Source organism: Canis lupus, chromosome 25, assembly GCF_048164855.1.
Source record: "Canis lupus baileyi chromosome 25, mCanLup2.hap1, whole genome shotgun sequence".
Taxonomy (NCBI): domain Eukaryota; kingdom Metazoa; phylum Chordata; class Mammalia; order Carnivora; family Canidae; genus Canis; species Canis lupus.
This window is the reverse complement of record NC_132862.1, coordinates 17988666-18013836: the sequence shown is the minus strand read 5'-3', so window position 1 is coordinate 18013836 and position 25171 is coordinate 17988666. Positions and strand designations below refer to the sequence as shown.

Below are 25171 nucleotides of genomic sequence, written 5' to 3'. Positions count from 1 at the left end.
TTTGATCATCGCAAGAGTCTTCACTAAATTGGGAAGGGAGGCACAGAGTACTGGCCTGGACACTTACAAAAGTGAGTCTCACTATCAGAGGAAACAAGGGTAACCCAGGCCCAGGCCAAAAAATCAAAAAAACAATGGTCAAGCCTTCAGCACATGCTGCACTATGTGTGCTTTAACATTTTACAAGTAACATTTGTAGAGGAAAGAATGGAAAAACACCACTGAAATATGCCCATCCTCATTTTCACTTCTTTTAGCCCATTGGGGGTTGAAATTATGAATGATCTCTCCCCTTGAACATCAACCTGATCATTGTTGATAATTTTTCACTGCCAATCTTAGAGAAAGAAAGAGGAAATGGTTGGAGATGAGGGTGGAGGAGTTTGGAAGAGTGTTCCAAACCAATAGCTACTGGTACATTCTTTCCAATCAGATTTCAGTTGTCAAAATCCTTATTTTAAACTGAACTATATATGACCTGTAAAAGGACCAAACTCAATAGCAACTTGAAATGTTAGGAATGAATATGAATTATTAGAATTTGGCCTTAGCCGCCATGATTTGGCATGCCTTCTCTATTATAATTGACCTATGGGAGTGAATATAATGGAGCTATGTCAGTAAGGGTTTTCCTTGACTCCCTCCCAACTAATTAAGGAGAATGTTGAATCTCTACAGGTTGTCATCCTGGTCAAGTGTGTTAAATATGAACTTTCATCGTGGCAATAGATCCCACACACAGGCAAGCCTTATCCTTCCCTAGAGTATTTTGATAATGTGATGAATGAGTGAAAACTTCCTCTTTGGAAGGTCATTAGGCATTTTTTGTGTATGTGGAATTCATTTCAAAGACTCTTTAACACAGCATGAAAAAATCAAGAAAGCATTCCAGCTGGATTAATAGATTTAGCCCTTCTGAGGTGGCTTTCATTTTAAAAATTCTTTGCAAACATTAACTAATCCATCTAACAATTCATGGAGGTTAGTTACACTCTATATTTTATTCTTTCAGAGTTTGAAAAAAGAGATTTGGCTTTTATCTCATGTTTTTGTGCCCTCTCTTTTCCTGGTCTATTTATGTACAGGAAGGCTTTAGAAGTCAGATCCTCCTACAAATTAGTTACCTCTCGAGGGAAAGACAACTATTTTTGTGTGTGTGATGATGGCTTACTAAGGACATGATCTTAAAAGCTCTGACTCTGGGACAATAAACAGTGAAAGCAAATGTTTATAAAAATAGAAGCCCTGTTTATGGGCATTATTTTTTGTAATAAAAATGAACAATGGATGAGATGTATGCAAAAATGCCAATACAGTAACTGCAACTTATTGACCTAGGATGTTTTCCAAGTGATGTGGGAACTGGAACTGTATTGGGTAAGAGTCTCCGAAATAATTTTATAACCCCATACATGTCCTTAAAATTTAAGAGTATATAAGTATGGTTGATTACTAAAGGAAAAAAGCTTTTTATTGAATGAGTATGTATATACACAGAGATATACATAGTTCAAAAGATGATGCAAAAGATTTTTCTTCTTGAGTTGACTCTCAGTAGTACCTAAGCCTGATTGATAAGCAGGGAGCCTGTCTCATTTAGTCTCACTCTCCTTCCTCCCTCATTCACTGAGTACGGATTGAGTGCTTATATTAGGCTACCCACATTTCAGTGGATGGGACTAGAGTGGTAAACAAAAGAAAGAGTCTGCTTTTGAGCGGCCCCAGTGGGTCAGTGGGTTAGCACCATCTTCAGCCCAGGCTGTGATCCTGGAGACCTGGGATCAAGTCCCACGTTGGGCTCCCTGCATGGAGCCTGCTTCTCCCTCTGCCTCTGTCTCTGCTTCTTTCTCTGTGTCTCTCATGAATAAGTAAATAAAATCTTTAAAAAAAATTTATTGACCTTGCAGTTGAGATAATAAACAAGTACAAATATTTTTATATATATACATTTATATTACATATAACATATAATATACATATTTATTTATGCAAATATTGTTTATTTAAATGCATATTTACATAATGTGAGCCAGGGGTTGATGAGTGCTGTGAAGAAGTCAGGGAAGGCCTCAAAAATAAGATAATATTTGAGTCATGACTCGAAGCAAATAAGGAAGTGAGCCATGTGGCTATTGGGGGAAGAACATTCCAGATGGAGGAGAACCAAGTGCCAAGACTCTGAAGCAGAACAGTACTGGAGTGTTCACTGAATGGTAAGGAGGCTGGCTTGGCTAGAACAGAGTAGGTCAGAGGTAGAGCCATTTAAAAATGACATCAAAATGATGAGGGAATGCCTGTGTATGTGCCTGCACATTTCCATGTGCACGCAGTCATGCACACATGTGTGGGGAGTGTGTGCATACAGGATCAAGCCTGCATCTTTTTAAGCCCCACTTACCCTCCCCCTCCTACCATGCTTCTTCCACTAGGCCTCTGACACTCTTGACAATCAAAGGGTTTCATCTGATCTTCTTTTTTTTTAATAATAAATTTATTTTTTATTGGTGTTCAATTTGCCAACATACAGAATAACACCCAGTGCTCATCCCATCAAGTGCCCCCCTCAGTGCCCGTCACCCATTCACCCCACCCCCCGCCCTCCTCCCCTTCTACCACCCCTAGTTCGTTTCCCAGAGTTAGGAGTCTTTATGTTCGTCTCCCTTTCTGATAGTTCCTACCCATTTCTTCTCCCTTCCCTTATATTCCCTTTCACTATTATTTATATTCCCCAAATGAATGAGAACATATAATGTTTGTCCTTCTCCGATTGACTCATTTAACTCAGCATAATACCCTCCAGTTCCATCCACGTTGAAGCAAATGGTGGGTATTTGTCGTTTCTAATGGCTGAGTAATATTCCATTGTATACATAAACCACATCTTCTTTATCCATTCATCTTTCAATGGACACCGAGGCTCCTTCCACAGTTTGGGTATTGTGGACATTGCTGCTAGAAACATCGGGGTGCAGGTGTCCCTGCGTTTCACTGCATCTGTATCTTTGGGGTAAATCCCCAACAGTGCAATTGCTGGGTCGTAGGGCAGGTCTATTTTTAACTCTTTGAGGAACCTCCACACAGTTTTCCAGAGTGGCTGCACCAGTTCACATTCCCACCAACAGTGTAAGAGGGTTCCCTTTTCTCCGCATCCTCTCCAACATTAGTGGTTTCCTGCCTTGTTAACTTTCTTGATGGAGCCAGGCCATGGAAGGTGGGGGGCAAGCCTAGGGAGAGCACTTGTTTTGATGCTTCTGTGTGTATTTTCAGGGGCTGCAGTGGTGATTGATGGGTTAAAAGAAAGCCTTTGATGAATGGGTGACGGGCACTGGAGGTTATTCTGTATGTTAGTAAATTGAACACCAATAAAAAATAAATTAAAAAAAAAAAAAAGAAAGCCTTTGAGTCAATAAAGAGCCTGCAAGACACACAACCCTCTCATACTAATATCAACCTCCTCTTAACACTAGTTTTGGTGTTGTTTTTTTTTTAAATCTTGCAATTTATCTCTTCTCCACCTTACCAAACACTTTCTTCTGCCTCTTACCTGGTAGCAGTAGGGGAGTGAAGAGGGTAGTAGAATAGTCTAGCTACAATTATATTTAATTCTTCACTTATATTTACATATTACAAAGCTACAGAGTAAGATATAAAAGAAATAAAACAGCAATTAAAATAAATACAGGTGCATAATCTTCCCTTTCCCTAAACCCCACCTTCCAGGGGCCAGTATAGAACATTTATTTGCTTTTGTACATTTTTACAAATACTGAAAACAAATACAAACCCTGTATGTTTAAGAAGGAAATTATGGGACGCCTGGGTAGCTCAGCGGTTGAGCGGCTGCCTTCGGCCCAGGGTATGATCCTGAAGACCTGGGATCAAGTCCCACGTCGAGCTCCCTGCATGGAGCCTGCTTCTCCCTCTGCCTGTGTTTCTGCCTCTCTCTCTCTCTCTCTCTCTGTCTCTCATGAATAAATAAATAAAATCTTTTTTAAAAAGAAGAAGAAGGAAATGGAATTAGACATTGTTCCAAGTTGCAGAATATTTCAGCCACTTCAACATCAGGTTGGAGGATTAGCCTAGGTTGAGGATGCAGAACATAGATTTTGAATTTGACAAAGTTTTATCCATTGAAGAAAAAGAGACAAGATTCAGAATTCAAGTTTTTGTTATCCTGTGGAAATGTTTACAAGATGAATGTCAGAGATTGATTCTAGTTCTCTATTGTTTCAAAGCCCAAGAAACTTTGGCTTGAGTGGTAGTTTATTATTTACCAGGAAAAAAAAATCTCAGCTTGAACCTCAGAGGAATGTGCCCCTTATTACTTGTGAGAATATGCATATACAGATTATGTTGATCGGGGCCTCTCCATCATCCCTTTCTACTCACATCCAACATGCACTAGGGCTAGATTTAATCTTACATGATGTAGAGATCAATTTAGAAATTTAGTATTGAACTAAATCCTTTGTCAATAATGATCTTTAAATGATTTTTAAATGAACTCATTTGCTCTCAACATTGTGATTAATATAATCACTCCATTGGAATGTATGTACAGTAGAGATAAAGGGTATTTAAGCAGTGAAGGCTGATTATTCTATTTTCTTCTATGAATAGTTAATATTTATACCCCAGGAGGACCATAGACTAAAAAGGCACTTGGGTTTTCCTTTATGACTCTTGCAGATTCAGGCTGAACTAGGAATGTTGATTTGCGATAAATAGAGACATAAATCAGAAAAATAGCCCATCTAATTTTGATTATTTGAAAGGATGAATGCCATTGGATCTATTTTTTATAGTTCTGTATTTCCAGTGTCTTCTAATGTGGTAGCCCCGCATAATAACAAGAAATACCACTGAATTTTATTTATGAGTACTTTATTTGGTACTGGGTTTTCATTATATTCTCACAGGATGTCTTGAGGTTTGGAATTGTTTTCATCATTATTTTACAATTGTGTAGCATACTTCTAAATGAAGAACCTCAGGTGGAGTTCAGTGTGCAAGAGACCTGACTTGCCTAATATGACAAGATGTCATTTGTGCATGGATGTGAAGAAGTGGAATCCCCCCTCAGCAGAGTCATTTGAAGGCCCTTTCTTTTCCTAGTAGAGATGATCATCTGTTTCAATATATCCATGTATCTGTCAGTCGTTTTCTATATTAATCCCCCCATAACTACCACAAGTAATAGGCTACACCTCGAGGATCTGGAAAATAAGCCAAATTCTCAGGCCCACATGAGGACAAATCTACAGCCTGACCAATGGAGGTGATCACCAGTGACAACTTGGTGAAAGTACTGAGGAGGGATGGCGTGGGGCTAATGCATCTCTTCACTTCTGTGCTCATTCATATCCCAGCCACTCCCAATCCACCCACCTACTCATGGAAAGAGCACTCAGATATCTGCAAGAAAAACAGAGGTTGTCAAACAAACCTTCTTACACAACATGAAGCCTACTTCTTCAAAATCTGTAAGGGATACCGTCGCTAGCATCCGTCTACTAGCAAGGTGGACACTTACATCATCTCTGCAGTAGCCCATTGGCTGGAAGCAAGTTCAGCTCCTGTCCATTCAGGGGGAGGGGATTGCACAAAGACAACAATGGGAAGCAGGAATCTCAGCACAGTGTCACCTTAAAGCCTGCCTACCCCTCCACTATGAAATGATTATTTGCTCATTATATCTCATCTAATTCCAAAAAGATGTGGAGTAGATTATGGCTATACAGTATAGTACAGCAAACCACTGAACAGTAAACTGGAAGGCATTTGCATCACGCTGAGTCATATGTAAGGTCAAGTGATTATTGTGGCATATATAGATCGTTTTGGAATACCTTTGCCAGTTCCAGAAAAAGCAATCACGAAATTTGGGGGAATAAGCATCCTGTTTTAATATACCAAATGGAATATAAAGTTGAACTTTGAGAATGAATATTGCATTGAGTAGTGAGTGGCTCTGTGCCAATGCCAATTATTTTTTTTTCTTCTGGACCGCATTCCACTTTTCATTTCCTACTCTCCTCCGTCATCATGCTCTCCATTCTCTTCCTGACCTCATTATGTGAAAGTTTCCTCGTGCTGGCCATTTACTGCCCGTGCTGGCGTGTTTTGCATTGGGACCACTGTGATCACTGATAAAAGACATGCTGACCACATATCACCATGACCTGTCCGTCCACAACCACCACTGCTCTGGGCATGGCCATTGTCCCTCTGAGTGCAGCCCAGGCCTCTGTGACACCACTGTTTCAGGCTTAGTCAGCCCAAGTGATCCATGTTTTCCTTTTCATTTCCTTATCAATTTAGTGCCTCATTTTATTGGCAACTATTTTGCACGTTCTTTTTTATTTTTTATTTTTCAAATCTCCAACACCTCCTTCCACATTACTCTCCATTGATTTTGCTTTCTACCTCACTGAGAATACAGAAAACACTAAAATAGATCATCCCACCCATTGGGTCACTTGGGTTACATGCACACACCCTACCATGGCTCCTGACTTACCTTCTGACTGTACCCATTCTGCCTTTCCTCCACTTGGGGATAAACTGTGCTCTTCCATTTATCTACTAGACCCCCTTATCTCTCATCTACTCAAAAATATTGTTCCGACAGTTGCCACTTTCTCCTGCATCCTCCCATTTTTCTCACTCTATTGAATGATTCTCTCAATACTCAATTATTATTCCTACTCATGGTCATTATGCAACCAAACTGTAATAACTCCTATCTTGAAAAATCTTCCCTTGCTCTCACATCTTCCTACAGCCACCACCTCCTACTTATGCCCACTCTCTGGCAAAACTCCCCTAAATACATGTGTCTACTCTCTGCCTGCAATCCTCTCTTTTGTTTTTCATTGAGGGCTTTCAGCTGGTGAAAGCTGGTGGGGCTTTCAGTGGGGCTTTCTGGTGGGGCTTTCAGCTGCACCCTTCCAATCCCTGACAGCTCTTGTCGAAATGTCTAGTGACCTCCTCGTTTTCTGACTGAGTGGTCAATTTTATGTCCTCATCTTATTAGACCTAAGCAGTATTGGGCAGGGCTGACTGCCCCTACCTCCTCCTTTGTTTGGCTACATTCTATCTATTTTATTCTTACCCCACTGCCCCTCTCCAATATTCTCTGCGGTTCCTCTTCATTTCCCTTTCCTCTAAATGTTGGAGTGCCCAGGTCTCATCTGAGAATCCTTCCTTCTCTATCTACGCTCACTCTCCTGAGATTCCATTCAGTCCCTTGGCTTTACATGCTACCTATATACTTTCAAGTACAAAACCACACCTCTGGCTTGAATTCCCTCCCTGAACTACACATTCATATGTCCAGATGACTTCCTGGCTTCTCGAATGAATGCCTAAAGGGCATCTCAAACTCAGCATGTCCAGGACAAACATTCTGGTTCTTGCCATGATCAAAAATGCTTTGGAAACTCAGTAAATAACAAGCCCATTATTTGAGTTCCTGAGGCCCCAAATCTTGCCATCATCTTAACTCCTGTTTTCTCTTACATCTCACATTTTGTCCAATAGCAAATTCTATTGAATCTATGTTTAAAGTACGTCCTGAATATATCCAGACCTGACCACTTTGCTCCACTTCCCACATTACTGCCCAGGTACAAGTCATACAAATGCCCCCTAGCTGTTTGCCCACCTTCTTCCCAAAAATACAGGTTATAAGACTCTCCTTTTACAATATAAGTCAGATTATGTCAATCTCGTCAATCTCCTGCTGAAGATTCTCCAAAAGGCTTCACTTCATTCAGAGCAAAAACTGTATCTTTCCAGAGGCTTAAGCCCCTCATTGCTCCCACCCTTCCCCTTTCTCATTATGTTCACTCATCTGAAACACTCTTGCCCCAAATAGCCACATGACTTGCTCACTCCCAACAGATCTCTTTCAAATGTTACCTTATCATAGATGCCTTTCCAGACCAACCTATATAACACAGCACATCTCACCTCCCCCACTATCTTTTTTAGCCTCTTTTATTTTTCTTCATAGCATCAGTTGTCACCTGACAATTGCCACCTATGTTTATATTTTTGCCTACCTCTACTAGAACATAAGCTCCATGAAAGCAGAAATTTGTTATGCTCAGCACTGTAACTTCAGTGCCTAGAACAAATACTACCAAATCCATTGTAGCCATCCTATGAATATTTGAAGAATAAAAGATCTTAGTAACACATTATATTTCTGAGAATATTCCTTTCATGAACAATGACAAAAAAATAAGTACCGGTTGTTCCAGGCCCTTTGTTAGCAAGAGGAACCAAAGCTTTAATGATATAGTCTCTGATGTGAAGTTGCCCTGGGTCTACTTGGAAAAATGGGTTATAGAAATAAAGTAATAATTCACAATGTCAGGAGGTGAAGGAAAATGCTACATATAGGCAAGAATGTGCTTTGGTTCAGGATAGAAATTAATTTTCTCCTTCAAGAAATTAGACTGATTCCAGTGCCAGGCCCTGAGCTGGGAGCTGGCTTGATTTGGAAGAATTTCTTGATTACAGGGCCATATGAGCTTGCCCCTAAAGGAAAGTAGAATTTAAATGAATCAAGACTAGAGAAATAGCATTCCAGACAGGAAAAGGAAGTGATCCAAGGCATGATAGAAGAAATGTGTATGATATGTCTGGGTAAAAATTAGGAAGCCAGTTTACTGAGGTGTTTTGTATATAGAAATAGGAGATTATAGTCAGAAAGGTAGAGATCATGAAGAAAAAGCTAACGTTGGGGTTTCATTTCTCATCTAATCAGTTACTATTTGAGAGAAAAAGAGTTCTCCTTCATGCTCCCATTGCATCCTGCACTCACCTTAAGCTCTGCATACCCCAACTATCACATTAGAAGTAAGAAGAATTGAGGGTTATATACACATGTAAACCCAAACAATGTCTGACTCTTCCATCAGAAAATAACCTTCCCTAGCATGGGCATCATGTCTATAGTTTGGTTGCTTTGTTTGTTCCTTTGTTTCTTTCCCACTTGTGCCTGACATAGTGACAATACTTTAGTAGATGCTCAGTATGTGTTAGTGGAAGGAAGGAAGGAAAGAGGAAGGAAGGAAGGAAGGAAGGAAGGAAGGAAGGAAGGAAGGAAGGAAGGAAGGAAGGAAGGAAGGAAGGAAGGAAGGAAGGAAGGACATTGTCATTCAAACTGAAAACTGCTGAAAATCCTTTGCCTGAAGAATACTCTTTTGATTTAAAGTACAGTAATACACACACAGTTAAGCAAAGCAAAAATAAAATTTAGAAACTTTTCAATTCAGCAACAAGAATTGCAGGCTATCTTAGCAGGTAGGTGTAGATGAGTGAGAATTCATTTTCAGCTTAGTCCAGGATGAGTATTTGCAGTACTCATTTCCCTTGCATGCACCACCATGAAATCTGCTCTCAAAGTCTTTGGATGTTTCTAACTAGAAACAATGGCTGTGTTGGTACTGGCCCAGCTATTTCACTGCCTAGCACACTGCCTCCCACACCTTGTCCACAGCAGGTGCTCCGTAAGAGTCAATGGGATGAAATGATAGAAGAAATAAGTGAGTCCATGAGTTTGCCTGCCTGACATTTGAGCAGGGTCCCCTACACAGGGGAGCCTGTGATGATTGAAACAACCCAATCATCTCCTCTGGGTGAAGATTTCCTCCAGGCCTTCACTGTAACATCTCCAGGGAGGGACTCTTAGAGCCCAGTTAGCACTAATTGCCAACCTGGGGATGGGGGCAGTGACTTCTGTTTCAGCTCCCTTAGAAGGGGGAGCAAATGGGATTTAGGCAGAAGAGAAACTGGGAAGGGGAATTTCTCAGGTGAGTGTGAGGCAGAAGATGAGGACGGAAATTAACCTAAGTGCCTGCAAGCCAGGAGCCAGGCCATCCCTATGCTCTGCAAAGTGGAGCTTGGCTGCAAAGCTTGGGAAAGTGTCACCTAACTTTTCTGCTCCCTGGTTATCTCAAGGCTTGTAGACACATTCATCATTTCTTCCCTTCCACCAATGGCCCATTACAGTTCTCTGCAGAGTGATTCATTGTCAGGGTGAAAATCCTAGGGAACTGCATTCACACACAAAAAAATCTGTTCTCTGGCTCCAGTCAGTAACTCCCTAGCCCCAGGAGACACATATTTTCCCTCCTATTCTTAGTCATTTTGTTAAAAGTGACTTGTATGATCATATTCTACATATGTTATTCCAGAGTCTCTGCTGCTGTCCTGAACTTTGAGTTTTCCCCTCAAATTTTTAGAGTGTTCCTATTTAGCCCTAAATATGCTGCCTGAAGTGCCTACAAAAGTGAAGCGAATATGATGAATGCAACCTCCTAGGGAGAAAAAAATGCTACTGTGCACTTAATCAAATTTTAAAAATGAATAATAAATATATAAAGTATTTATAAATTATATATTAAATATATGTATATACATGTATGTATATAAATATGTATATAAATATACATATATTCAATATGTCTTTATATGTATATGTCTACATATATTTATCTTTTAAATTTGACTAAAAATGATATTGCCTGACATAGAAAAGAACGTAGGGTTCGAAGCCAATGGCCAAGAAAGGATTCTTGAGACGCCTTTGATGCAGAGAAGTGGTTTTATTAAAGCATGGGGACAGGACCTGTGGGCAGAAAGAGGTGTTCTGGGGTCATGAGGAGTGGCCAATTTTGTACTTTCAAGATGTGGGGGGAGGTTAGGAAGAGCCTAAGTCTCTAAGGAATTTTGGAAGCAAGGTTTCCAGGACCTCGAGGGGGCTGGCTACTTTTGGGAAAAGATCAGTTTTTACCATCTAATAAAACTTTAGTCGTGAGACCCTTTAGATGTATATAGGTGAGCCATATGCTTGGGGGATGATTGCCAACATGTATCTTGGCAGGTAGAGATAAAGGAAATTTCCAAAGGAATTTTCATATATTAAAGTAGACTTACAGGATCCTGGGGGTCGGGCTAAGATTGCCTTTTCCTTTAGCAAAGTATTAACATTGAGGCAGCTGACTCCCTAGAAGAATGTCACTGTGCCTGTTTCAAGAACTTGTCAGTGGGCCGTAGGCGGTAAGGAGATTTAATAATTTCTCTTCTGCCTTTGTTTCCCATATCATTGCCTAGGTATATTTACACAAATCAATTATACTAGATCAGTAAAAATTTTAAAAACCAGAAAAGAGAAGGGAAAGTAGAAACTTAAGTAGTATAGATAAATCTCTGGTTATTGCCTTCAAAAAGTGTAGTTCCAGGAGAGAGTAGAAGATGAGTGGAGTGAATTTGTCCTTTCCCCAGGCAACCTCAATTACTGTGAGCACTCAGGGTGTGAGCATCTTGTAGCAGTGAATGGAATTCTCATGTTTAAAGGTTTGCGTTTTTCATACAACGTGACATCCTTACACTAATCTTACTTTATCTAGTACTCAAATGAAAAAAAAAATAGTCATCTGAGCCAGTTTTGAAAGAGGGTTTGGCTTCTTGAAATATGGCATGTCGCCCTCACAAAGAGAGGCTTTCTAAGGGATTTTCAAGGGCAATCTTGACTGTGCATAATTTTTGCCTCATATACTGATTTTAGAACCTAATCCCCATTGACTCTACAATACTCTCTAAGCACCATGGCATTCCCGGTAGAGCCACAAAGATGACTCTTCTTTGTTGGAGATTAAAACTTAAGATATATTTAATGAGTGGGCTCTCTGCTCTTGTGGTAGAGGAAGTAGATGGGCATTCTAAAAGCTCTCTAAGGGAATAATGATTCCTTACCATGAAAATGGTGACCTGGTGCCTTCATCTCCGCTGAGCACAGAAGAGCAGGAAATAGGCTTGCAATATTGCAAAAAGAGTGTATTTCAGACACAGAAAGATTTTCAGATACTGAGATGGTTTCTTGAGAGGGGTTTTATGTGGAAACCTCTTCTTGTGCAGAAACTGTTCTTTTTAATTTCATTCTGTCTGGGGTAGTTTATTACCAGTGTTTCTCAAAGTGTGTTCTAGTGCTGCACAGGACACTAAGAGGGCTTCCTCAAGATAACGATTGTCATCAAATACATTCCAGGTCATTTGAGAAGTGTAGATTTAGACATACGAGAGTAGGTAAATAAATTGCAGACTTGTAATGACCTCCTCAGAGCACCATCTAAAATTTTTCTAGCTTACCATATTCCTACCATCAACAATAACAAATCTTCAGCTATCCTTTAGCAACACCTACAGAAGGACTCTTTTTGAATGTTTTATTAGTCTATAGAGTTTCTAACTAGTCAACAGTAAGGGCAAGAGATCTTTGAAGGAAAGTCATCAGTTCACCTCATTGACCATAGATTAAAGAGAGGCATAAAAGTAGGGCACTTGGGTGGCTCAGTCAGTTAAGCATCTGACTCTTGATTTCAGCTCAAGCCGTGATCTCAGATTTTTGAGATCGAGCCCTATATGGGGCTCCTTGCTCAGTGGGGAGTCTGCTTCAGGATTCTCTTTCCCTCGCCCTCTGCACCACCCCCCTCTCATGCACACTCTCGCTCTCTCTAAAATAAATAAATAAATCTTTAAAAAAAAAAAAAGGAGGCACATAAGTAAGTAGGAAAGGAATGAAACCATAGAATGAGGCATTATGTTGTCTGTGTATGACAATTTACTTTAAACTGCATCAGGGCCAACATTGGGTTGCCTGTGGGTGAGATGAACTTTACTGTACACTCTAGGGGTAGTTAGTTGGCATATAAAGCACTCTGTTTAAGAGTCTGTTCTCTTGAGGGGCTTCTTACATGCTCTTCCAATATTATCAAAATTCAGACCAAAGGTTTGTTCTTCTGTGTGAGGGTTATTAGAAAATAATTTTTTACTGATGAAATAAATGCTGGCCTAGATAGGTGGTTAGCTAAGAATATTGTACAGGAACCATCACCCTTGAATGAAAAAGATCTAAGACTGGCCAGTCCAGCAGCCTTATGGAGCTAGAACAAGGCTCTATTTGGCTCCATCTCCACACTTCACAAAGGCTCTGAGCCCAACTTGACTAGACGGTAGCTGCTTTACCTTGAAGCATTCTTCCACTGTCCTCAGAGGGAGCTTTCTGTGCAAGATTGTATAGGAGATGCGCAAGCCTGGGTGATGACTTCTCTGAGCTTACAAGAGCAAATGGCAGAAAACGGTTTTTCTGCTCACTTACTAATGTTTGTACTTCAGCTGCATGTTATCCAAGACTTGCTGTCAGTGTTACATCCCATCTGGCTCTAAAAACCAGATACTACCAGTGTTTACAAAAGACCTCGTAACCTTTAAGAAGCCAAATTGGCTTAGGTTAATTTTCAACACCAGGGCTCTGGTATTTGGTATTAAAAAGGAACCCAATAAGAGAAATATTTTTGAGTCAGCCTTCCTGGAATCACTAGAAATATCTAATCATTCAAATCTTTCACAATCCCTTTGACATTAGTACTTTAGCCAATGAACTCTAATCATCTCTATATAGATACTATATAGAGACAGACATTGACCCTTATTTTACAAGGTCTCTTTGGTAATATTATAATGCCAAACGCTGCTGGAAAACATGTTTTACTGTTTGCTTTTAGCCAAAGACATTTGTTTCTACCATCCTGAAGGAATTTTCTAGGAAAATACAGTTCCCAATTAGTGGTCGTTAGGTTGTCTTTTTCACATCTTCAAGCTTCGTGTGGATCATATAGTTTCCTCTTTCTTGGATATACTTTAAAGATTTAGGCTGAACCTATTTGAGGGAAAGCAGTCCTTTTATGAATGCACCGTTCATGTCTTGATGCATGTGTAAGTGAACGTCTGCTGAGCTCACAGAAATATAAGTATTTGGTGCCATTTTCAAACACAAAGCTTCTTTTTCCAGACGTTGCTACATTTTATTAGTGAATTACAGTTGCCCTTTTAAATGATGGAGGTAGGCTGTTTGAATGTATATTTAATTAGAGAGGAAGTGAACTATTCTTTCAAGTGAGTTATCTGTGAAAGTAGCTTTTTAAACACCCCTTAAGAATCCAAATAATCTATCACACTTTTATCACCATATGTCTCATGAGTAGGAAATTGGGTCCTGTCCAAGGAGATGCAACATATTTTGATTATAGAAGATATTTTGCTTTGCATGCATACAGGATGGATAGCAGGAATCAAATCTACTATTAATAGGAGTTCCTCCAGAAGCTGTTATGCAAGTAAATCTTTCTCTTCCTTTTAGCTGCTAAAATAGAAGCTTACTGGATTTGTTGTTACTTTCATATGTCATGAAATAAGCCAGAAATTTCTTGCCATATTTGTTTGATAAAGTATGATGAGCATTTGACGAGCTTCAGGAGATGTAGCTCTAAAATATGTGGATCTTCACCAAGTAAGTGAGACTCTGTGGATTATATCTGGTTTCTTTTCTTTATTGATTTCAGTTTCCAGAGCAAAGACACCATTTTCTAGGTGGCAATCAATAATAAGCGGCGGGATGAGGCACCTGGGTGGCTCAGTGGTTGAGAGCATCTGCCTTTGGCTCAGGTCGTGATTATGGGGTCTTGGGATCGAGTCCCACATCAGGGTCCCTCGCAGAGAGCCTGCTTCTCCCTCTGTCTCTGCCTCTCTTTCTGTGTCTCTTGTGAATAAATAAATAAAATATTTAAAATAATAATAATAAGGGGGAGGAGAATGAGCTATTGTGTCTTGTAATTTCATAAATACGCTGATCTTCATCTGCCTTCACCTACCATCAGTGCCTCTCAGGGGGAAAAAGTTTGTCCTTGGAAAAGCAAGTTTCGAAACGGCTGGGAGAACAGAGTGTACAAGTCTACTTTTGTCTCCCAGCTATTTAGTTTCTTCACTTAAATTATATCGGTGCAATTTAGAGCTTATGAAAGTCATGAAATGAGTCACCAGCTTGAGCCAAGAAGAGTGTAGGCTGGCAGCCATGCTGTTGGGTTCCTGAAACAACCATTTTCTGTCCCAGTTCAGCTTTGTCCTGTTGCTCTCAGAAACAATTAAATAGGTCATCTGTTCATGTCTGCACTTGACATGTACATATGCCTATGCTCACATGATGGGGAATCTATCCCAGGCCTCTCTGCAGCATGGTATTGTGGCCGTTTAATCCTAAATCAGGGACACAGCCAAATACGGAATCATTAATGAGATACGGCAGAGATGATTGAGCTTCTCAGAACAGCTTTTAACTCTTTTTTTTTTTTTAACCTTAAGACCACCCTATGATTCTCCTGCCCCACGTTGCCATCTGGGTCTATCTGTGTGCGCACCTGTGCCCACCTGTATCTGGTATATCTTTCTTTCTTCATCTGTGCCCCATGGCCGGGAAGCTGAGCCAGGTTACGCTCAATCCTGGAGCTGGGATTCATCTGCCATAATTTATAGTGTTGGAAAAAAACTGCTGCCTTCCATTAGCTGCTTGGGCAGATGCACGATTGTGCCAGTGGCAGCTGCGTAACAATCTGGGTTTATACTCGGTCACCTTGGAGAATCTTACAGGAATATTGAAAGAAGATGCAGTTAATCCTTGAACAATGCAGGGGTTAGGGGTGCCTACCCCCCACTCAGTCAAAACTCTGTGTATAATTTTTGATTCCCATAAAACTTAACCACTAAGAGACTACTCTTGACCAGAAGCCTTACCAATTACATAAACAATTAACACATATTTTTATGTATTATGTATTATATACTGTGTTCTTATAGTATATAGTATACTGTAAGTATATAGTATATAGCTAGAGAAAAAATGTTATTAAGAAAAATCATAAGAGATGAGGGCCTGAGTGGCTCAGTTGGTTGAGCATCTGACTTTCTGTTTCTGCTCAGGTCATGATCTTGGGATCATGGGATCAAGCCAGCTCTGTGCTCAGTGGGGAGTCCGCTTGGGATTCTCATCCTCCCACCACTCATCCCACCGCCATCGCACTCTCTCTAAAATAAATAAATAAATCTTTTTAAAAAGAAAGAAAATGCATTTACAGTACTGTATTATATTTATTGATAGTAAGTTTACACCATCAGTTTACAAAATGAATTGCCTGTCGGTACCTACATATTGTCTTACATGATACAAAACACTGTAGATGTTATACATGTTACTAACACTAGACATCAAAAGTGGAAAGATAATGCAAAAAATTCACATTTATATATTTATTTACAGATACAATGATCCAGGCATTGAAAACAAAAAAGCAGCAATATGATTGCCTCATGGTAGCCTAGCCTATATGCTAATGAATAAATTGTTATAAAAATTTTATGGCATATCACATTACAGTCATATTCATAACACAGCACTGGAAACATTGGTACTTTTTTTTAAAACCGCTTACCTGTGATGATAGGCTGATACACAGTTTCTCCAATTATGAGAGAGAGAGGCATGCTATATGGTAATGTAATTTTTTTGAAAGCAAAGTTATAAAACAGTAAGAAAACTAACATATCATTAATTTTACATTAAATATCACTCATCTTATACCTGCAGAAGGACACCTTATCCACTTCCATACAAGTCTTGCACATGATGTTCTACACAATGGCCACTTAGGCAGTGATCATGATGATGACACAGAAATGTGCCACACAGTTCTTGCCACATAGTTATTAGGTTTTCACATGAAGACACCGACTCACGACAGATAATTTTATTAACTGCACAGCGTGGTGATTATCTACTTTTCACCAAGAGAGGAAATGGATTGTCATAAAGTCTTCATCCTTGTTGTCTGCATGTTCAGTGGGCAGAGGAGAAGGGAGAGAGGAGTTTGGTCTTGTTGTCTCCTGGGTGGCAGAGGTGGAACAGGTGGAGGAATTGGAAGAGGAGGCAGGAGAGGCAGGTATATTCAGTGTAACTTCACAGAAATATATATATATCATCATTTCTATCTTTTTTGCTTTTTCATTTCTCTCAAAATGTTTCCATATGATACCAATCCTTTTCCCACCATTGGCCTTAATTTCAGTGCCAGTATCATAGAAGGGCCCATGTTCTAAAAGAAGTCAAAAGCAGTCTTGAATAACCAGACCCCGCTAGATGATCTTATGTTAATTTGTTTTCTGCCACCGTCTCTTCTACATCTTCTTCGTTATAGTCTGGCACTGGTTCGGAAGCACTCATCTCCATCAAGTCAACTTCTGTTAACTCTGCTGGTGTGATGTCTATTAGCTCTTGAATTTCTCCAAGAGAGCCATATCTTGAAATCCTTTACTTTCTCACTTGTTTTCCCCATTTCCACAATCTCTTTCATGATTTCCTTGCCTGGCTCTGTTGTAAATCATGTGAAGTCGTGCCCAACATTTGGACACAGTTTTCTCCAGCAGGAATTTCATGTTTCAGAAATTGATGGCTTTTGCAGCTTTTTCTATGATAACAATGGCATCTTCAATAATGTAATCTTTCCAGATTTTCATCTCTCATCGGGGTTCTCTTCTATATAGTGTTAATGATCCTTTCCAAAGAGTACTGTGTGTAATGAGCCTTAAAGGCCCTTATGACCCCTTGATCTAGAGGCTGATTATAGAGACATTGTATTTGGGGGCAAGTAGACCACTTTGATGCTGTTGGTGTTGAACCCAAGGGTTCTGAGTGGCCAGGGACATTGTCCAATATCAAAAGAACTTTGAAAGGCAGTCCCTTACTGAGGAGGTACTTCCTGAGCTCAGGAACAAAGCACCGATGGAACCAATCCAGAAACGGGGTTCTTCTTATCCAGGTCTTCTTGTTGTGCAACTAAAAAACTGGCCTTGACCCCTCTCTCAGTATTTTCTGCCTTGTAAGCATTTATTCATTTTTCAAACCCAGATTGTCACCTCTACCAGGAGGCCCTCTTCTATTCAGTTTTCTCTCTTGCCCAATGTATTTATTCATTCACTGACATATTCAACAAATATTTCTGAGCACCAGTAAGTGCCAGGCACTGAACTAAAGCACAGATCATGCACCAGGGAACACAGCCTATCATCTCCCTGCCCTCATGGCTCACAGTCTCTTGGGGAAGACAGATATTTTATAAAGACCATAAACACACAGATAAGTGTGTAATTACAAGTGGGATGATGGCCATGAAGGAGGTAAAGATGCTCTTGAAGCCTGAAGAACCTGGTGAAGGAACAAGGAAGACACGGTGTTGTGAGTTCTCAGTTTGCACGTGAGTCTTCCAGAAGAGGCAAGGGGCTCCTTGACTCCCGCCCTCATCTCCCTGTCCCCAGCAGCAGTGAGCTCCGTGGAGTCCTGCCCTGCAGGGTTGGGTGAGAGAGGGGACAGGCATGGAGTACGGTGTCTGCAGGTCACCTGACACCTGCCTCCTCCCAACCTAGGTGCTCCTGAAGCAGAATTCATGAGGAACACTGGAAGACACTCATTCTCTGGGATTTGTTTTTGAATTTGTCAAGACAGTTGCTCTTCATATTATAGCCTTCTTACAAAGGTGGGGTTTTTTTCAACTAAGTACTTCAAATTCTTGAACTTAAAGGTGCTTTGTAAACTCAATTATGAATGAAATCACAAAGATATCTTGCAGCTTTTAAATAAAATGATTTGCCCTTCCTTAAGTTGTTTTTCAATTTCTGTAGGGCATAGAAATATAGCATCCTACTGTACTCACTTAAGACAAAACCTTGTTATAGTAGTTTTTGTCTCTTCTTTTTGTTTTAAATCTAAAGGGCATAGTTCCTTTGAATAAAAAAATAACATCATTACTTAGAGATTTAGAGTTATAGTTTCCTCTAATTATTTAGAGGGAACTATCCAAATTACAGTTATTCATATGGATTCACTCTCAGAAACTTTATTACTCTATACATTGTAGTCAGTAAAGCATAATTTTTAAATAAAATTCAGGTGAAAAATAGCCCAAGATGTTAAAGATCTTTTACATTGCATAAAGTATTTGTAGTTCATATTAGGGAGTCTCATTTATATTTTTGAATTTTTGGTCTATTCTTTTATAATTATTAATTATAATAGGTTATTAAAATGTTCATAGGAAATATTTCCAATTGTAATATGGAAAGTTGCATATAGTTTTCTTGTTAAACATTTTTTAAAAGAAAAAACAAGACCACCCAATATGTTAAAGTCTATTTTAAGTAGACCTCCCTTAGAGAGAAAGAATCTCACGCAGACTACCTCTTGAGCACAGAGCCTCATATTGGGGCTTGATTCATGACCCTAAGGTCATGACCGGAACTGAAACCAAGAATCAGACATCTAACCAACTGAGCCATCTAGGTGGCCCAAGAGTCGATCTTAAATGTTGTCATCATATACACAAAAAATTGTAATTATGTGAAGTGACAGAGGCTTTAACCAACTCCATTGTGGGTGGTAGTCATGTCACAATATATATATGTATATGAAGTTATGTGCACTTTCAGCTTACACAATGTTATATATCAATTTTATCTCAATAAAGCAGGGAATAGGGATGCCTGGGTGGCTCAGTGGTTGAGCATCTGCCTTTGGCTCAAGTCATGATCCCAAGATCCTATGTCAGTCTCTCTGCGCAGAATCTGCTTCTCTCTCTGCCTATGTCTCTGCCTCTCTCTATGTGCCTCACATGAATAAATAAGTAAAAAATTTTTTAAAAAGCAGGGAATAAACAAATAAACAGAACTATGTTTAAATACATATTATCATATACACATAAGGTAATGCAAAATACTCTTCACAGTGTCCATTACAACATATTAGTAATAAACAAATTTTTTCTATTACTTATAAATCACAGAAAGTCTTTGCAAATTAATATAGACAATTTCATAAACAAGTGCTTTCTCAGTTTAATGAATAATTAATGAATAATTGTAAAGATTTTTTTTTTTTTTTTGAGAGAATGAGAGCGTGGAGGAGGAGGAGCAAAGGAAGAAAGAGAAAATCTTAAACGGTCTCTATGCTCAGTGCAGAGCGCAATGCAGGGCTCAGTCACAACCCTGAGATCATGATCTAAGCTGAAACCAAGAGTCAGTCATTTAACTGAGCCACCCAGGTACTCCTGAATAATTTGATTCAAAAGAAAAAAAAAAAAAAAAAAAAAAACCTTGCTTACTGGCTTAATTTGAGAAGTGCTAAGAAAATCTTCAAATAGTCTCCCTCACTGGCACCAAATTTTACCATTAGCATTTAATTTCTTTTATGCTAAGATTTTGCTTCTCCTGGTGGGCTTTGTTTTTTATTGTTAAAGCTGTTTAAATGAGTTCTATTTCACAGAGGACAATAATTAAATTCTCCACAATGCCTTAGTAAGTTTGATCCTATCAAGCTGCTTTGCTCTCTGGAAGCCAGTTGCCTGGGGGAACAGACATTCTGAAAGGGACCAGAAACTAAGAAACAGGGTGGCTGTAGGGCCGGCCCAGAACGAGGAGTAATGGTCACTGATCCTGCACAATTATCAGAGGTTTCTGGGTGGCAGACGTGGGACAAGCCAGAGGTGTCAGCCTGAGGGCTTTCTCTGATGAATTCAGCTCACTGATCAAAGGGTTTACGTTGGTCTGATCTATTCATTCCGTCAATGAGAACTTGAGAATGAAAGAGATGGTTAAATGCCAACTGCAGTGAAATTTTTTAAAAATTAATTTGTCCTTCACTATTGTGTGTTTCAGAGACTGGAGCACAAGGAAGTGTTAGTGGGCTTGTTGTTCCTGGTTTTCCCGTTCATTCCAGCCAGCAATCTCTTCTTCAGGGTGGGTTTTGTGGTGGCCGAGAGAGTCCTTTACATGCCTAGGTAATTATTGCTCGTGATTTCCTCTTTCCGAGACCTGCCCTCCCGCACCAACATTGATAGCTCCGGAGGGACGGTCCTTTGCGTGTGTCACAATCAGGCCCTTGTGGCGCTCAGGCGTTTATTAGCTTTAACAACAGCCGCAGAGCAGCTGGGGAGAGTTCAAGCTCACACGTGTTCACGCTCATTTCCAGGGGTTTACCTCCAGCTGGAGGCTTGACGGTTAAATGTATTGAGTGTATTCGGGATTTTAGCGGCAACCCCTTACACCAATATCTGTGTTCTGTTGAATGTAATGGTAGCAATTTTCCAGAAATATTTGATTTGCATAAAATTATTAATTATGTTAAGTGGCATGGTTGTAATTAACTTCTTCCTTTTTTCTTTCCCTTTTTTTTTCTCCTAACCTTAAAAATAACTTTTTAGTTTTTTAGTCTTGATTCTTTTTTTTTTTTTTTTTTTTTTTTTTTTAGTCTTGATTCTAATACCTACAGTGTTATATTAGTCTCAGGCGCACAAAGTAGTGAGTCAGCACTTCCATACCTTACCCGGTGCTCATCACAAGTGCCCTCCCTCATCCCCATCACCTATTTAACCCACCCCCCACCCACCTACCTCCCCTCTGATAACCATCAGTTCATTCTCTATTGTTGAGTGTCTGTTTCTTCATTTGTCTCTCTCTCTTTTTTCCTTTGCTTATTTGTTTTGTTTCTCAAATTTCACAAATGAGTGAAATCGTATGGTATTTGTCTTTCCCTGATTGAGTTATTTCACTTAGTATTATACCCTCTAGCTCCAACCATGTTGTTGCAAATGGCAAGATTTCAGTCTTTTTTATAAATATATATATTTATCCATTCATCTATCAATGGACACTTGTGCTGCTTCCATAATTTGGCTATTGTAAATAATGCTATGTGAAATAAGGCAATCAGAGAAAGACAAATACTGTATGATTTCACTCATACGTGGAATTTAAGAAACAAAACAGATAAAATTAGGGGAAGGAAAAAAAGAGCTAGAGACAGAGAGAAAGAGGGGAGCAAACCATAAGAGACTCTTAATGATAGAGAACAGAGAGGTGATGAAGGGAGGTGGTTGGGGAATGGGTGATAAATATTAAAGAGGGCATTTGTTGTGACAAGCATTGGGTGTTATATGTAAGTGATCAATCACTAAATTCTACTCCTAACACCATATTACACCATATGTTAACTAACTAGAATTTAAATTTAAAAAATGCTTTTACAAATATAAGGGTGCATGTATCCCTTTGAATTAGTGTTTTCATATTTTGCAGATTAATACCAGTAGTGTGATTACTAGATCGTAAGGTAGCTCTATTTTTAACTTTTTGAGGAAACTCCATACTTTTTTTCACAATGGCTGCACCATTTGCATTCCCATCAACAGTGCAAGAGGGTTCCTTTTTCCACACAACCTCACCACTTGTTGTTTCTTATTTTTTATTTTAACCATTCTGAGAGGTGAGGTGAATATCCCATTGTAATTTTGATTTATATTTCCCTGATAATGAGTGATATTGAGCATCTTTTCATGTGTCTGTTGGCCATCTGGATGTCTTCTTTGGAGAAATGTCTATTCAAATCTTCTGCCCATTTTTTAATTGGATCATTTATTTTGAGGGTGTTGAGTTGTATAGGTTCTTTATATATTTTTGGATGCTAAACCCTTATCAGATATATCACTTGTAAATATCTTCTCCCATTCCATAGGTTGTCTCTTAGTTTTGTTGTTTCCTTTGCCTTGCAGAAGCTTTTTATTTTGATGAAGGCCCAATAGTTTAGCTTTGCTTTTGTCTCCCGTGCCTCAGGAGACATATCTTGAAGGAAGTTGCTACAGCCAATGAAAAGATCTTGCTGTCTTCTAGGATTTTCATGGTTTCAGGTCTCACATTTAGGTCTTTAGTGCACTTTGTGTTTATTTTTGTGTATGGTATAACAAAATGATCCAATTTCATTCTCCTGCAAATAGCTGGCCAGTTTTCCCAATGACATTTGTCAGACGGTTCTTTTCCCAGTGGATATTCTTTCCTGCTTTGTCAAAGACTAATTGACCATAGAGTTGTGGGCTTATTTCTGGGTTTTCTATTCTGTTCCATTGATCTATGTGTCTATTTTTGTGCCAATACCATACTATTTTGATTATTACAGCTGTGTAATATAATTTGAAGTCTGGAATTGTGACACCTCCAGCTTTGCTTTGCTTTTTCAAAATTGCTTTGGCTATTCAAGACATTTCCTTTTTATTTGATTAAAAAAAAAAAAAAAACAGGAAAAAAAGCTAAGAGAATGGTATGCTAAAAAAAATGCTTAAAATGGGAACTATGTAACAGGATATGTTAATTAGCATGACTGTAGTAACCATTTCACTGTGCAACAGGAATTATATATATTGAATATTGAATCCCTATATATATCAAATCATGTTGTCTGCCTTTAAATGTATGTAATTTTATTTTAAAATATATAAATAAATGGAATTTTTTAAATTTTTAAATAACTATAATAAATAAATATAAGAATGAGAACCATCTCAAGAAATATATCTTTCAGAAAAAAGTGGCTTAAAAAATATAAGAGTATTCAGGCATGTAAGACGACATAATGCCACTTAGCTTCAGAGCTATTCGAACTATGCTAAGTCTTGTCCGTTCTCTTGTCTTATTCAAATATAGGCATTCCAAGGCAATGTTTTTTTTTTTTCTGGTTTCCTGGAAATGATCCTGAATCAAGGAATAAAGTGTTCTGCCAATTATCAGTCATGTGTCCAAGAGAAAGACATTAAGTTTCTTTGAGCTAGGTTTTCTCATTTTTTAGAATCCAGGCATTTGATTAAACATTCTCTGAAATTATATCATTTTAGAAATGATGTATAACAATGACCATTTCCTGAAAGTCAGTGATTGTAAACCAAAAAATTATAAAGAAATTATTTTTTATGACTTTGAGCTAGCAATAAAAGTGATCAAAATTACACATTTTACTTAGAAATTATTTTCAAAATTGTCTATCCCCCAAGAACCAAGTACTTAATAGGTTTCTTGAGACATTTCAAAGTCTTATTTTCAATTCACTGAAGTAGTCAGTTCATTATGTGCCTTATAAGGCTTCAGCACAATTTGAGAAGCAGTTTATTGTGTAATAAATACTTTTCAATAAGATTAAAAATAGGTCAATAATCCTAGGTATTCTGTATGCAGCCTCTCTCACTCCATTCTGACTTCAGAAGTGCCCAAATAATCACCTGCCTCCTAATTGCACGTGGAAATCTGTATAAAGGGAATGGGAATGATTATTTAGTATTGGCTACCTGCTTTAGCACCGTAGAGTTTACGGTCAGAATTTCATCAGCCAAATATATGGGAATAATCTTTTATTCTGATAACAAGTGCCAGTTTTATGGATGCCTTTTTGAATAGGAAGGCATGTTTATGGCTTAAATTGATCCATTACAAATTTCTTGCCCTCGTATTTTCATCTAGAAGGAGACATATAATTTGATGGCTCCTTTTTTCACGTTTCAGTCGTATTTCAAATGTCTAAAATTTATTACAGTTGAAGAAGTTAAGATAGTTAATGAGAGATGTCAAAATAAGTAATAGATTCTGATCTTTCATTCATAAGCCAGAATAAGATAATTTATTCACTTTAGTACAAAAGTATAAATCCCAAGCTAATAGAAAATGTGAATGGGCTGGAGTAGAGGAGAAGTAGACAGAATTGGCAAAGGCAGAAATAATATGTGAGATAGAACTTATTAGAATAATTGAGAATACAGATGAAGAAATTGGATTGGGGAAAGGAAAAACGAAAAATTGCTATAAATTTAGAAAGAGATGTTCTTTATACTGCACAATCCCTAAACTTATATAGATACTTGAGACATGTGAAATTTGAAGAATGACCTTCTGTTATTTTCTATTTTGAGTAAAAACTTCCAATCATATCTGTCAATATAAAGTGAAAAATTTTAACCAAATAAGAATCTTGATAAAAATGAAGCTCCATATTTATTTTTGAGATGCAGTGTGAAGAATGTGACATACAATATGTGGGATTCATTCTGATGCACTATCACGTGAATCTTCGATGCTTCAGAGTCTCTGGAAGAGAGATTCTTAATTGGGACTGAATCTCAATGCCAATGTTACATCATCAGCAAAGGTATTTTTTGTTTTCAGAACTTAGCAAATATAATCAAAAGAACACTGAATTAGCTGTTAACCTTGAAAAAGCATTGAAATTTGCCAAATTACCACTTTCTGATCTGTAAAATGAGAGGGTTGACCTTCTTCTATGACTTCCAATGTTGGTTGAAGGAACATTGTGGACCATTGGTCCATGACTGATCAGTGGCCACGTGGAAATTAATGGAAGACAGTGTAGTGAGTTTTTCATAAAGCTAGGTCTGTGCAGTTTTTAAAT

At 38.6% G+C, this 25171-nt stretch overlaps 1 long non-coding RNA gene across 1 annotated transcript; it reads left to right on the top strand.

Moving 5' to 3' along the window:
• The first annotated feature begins 14207 nt into the window (after positions 1 to 14207).
• LOC140616833 (uncharacterized) lies at positions 14208 to 24910 on the top strand. Its single transcript, XR_012017166.1, has 3 exons — positions 14208 to 14362; positions 20605 to 20726; positions 24774 to 24910. It is a non-coding gene; the product is annotated as an uncharacterized lncRNA (long non-coding RNA).
• Positions 24911 to 25171: the final 261 nt, after the last annotated feature.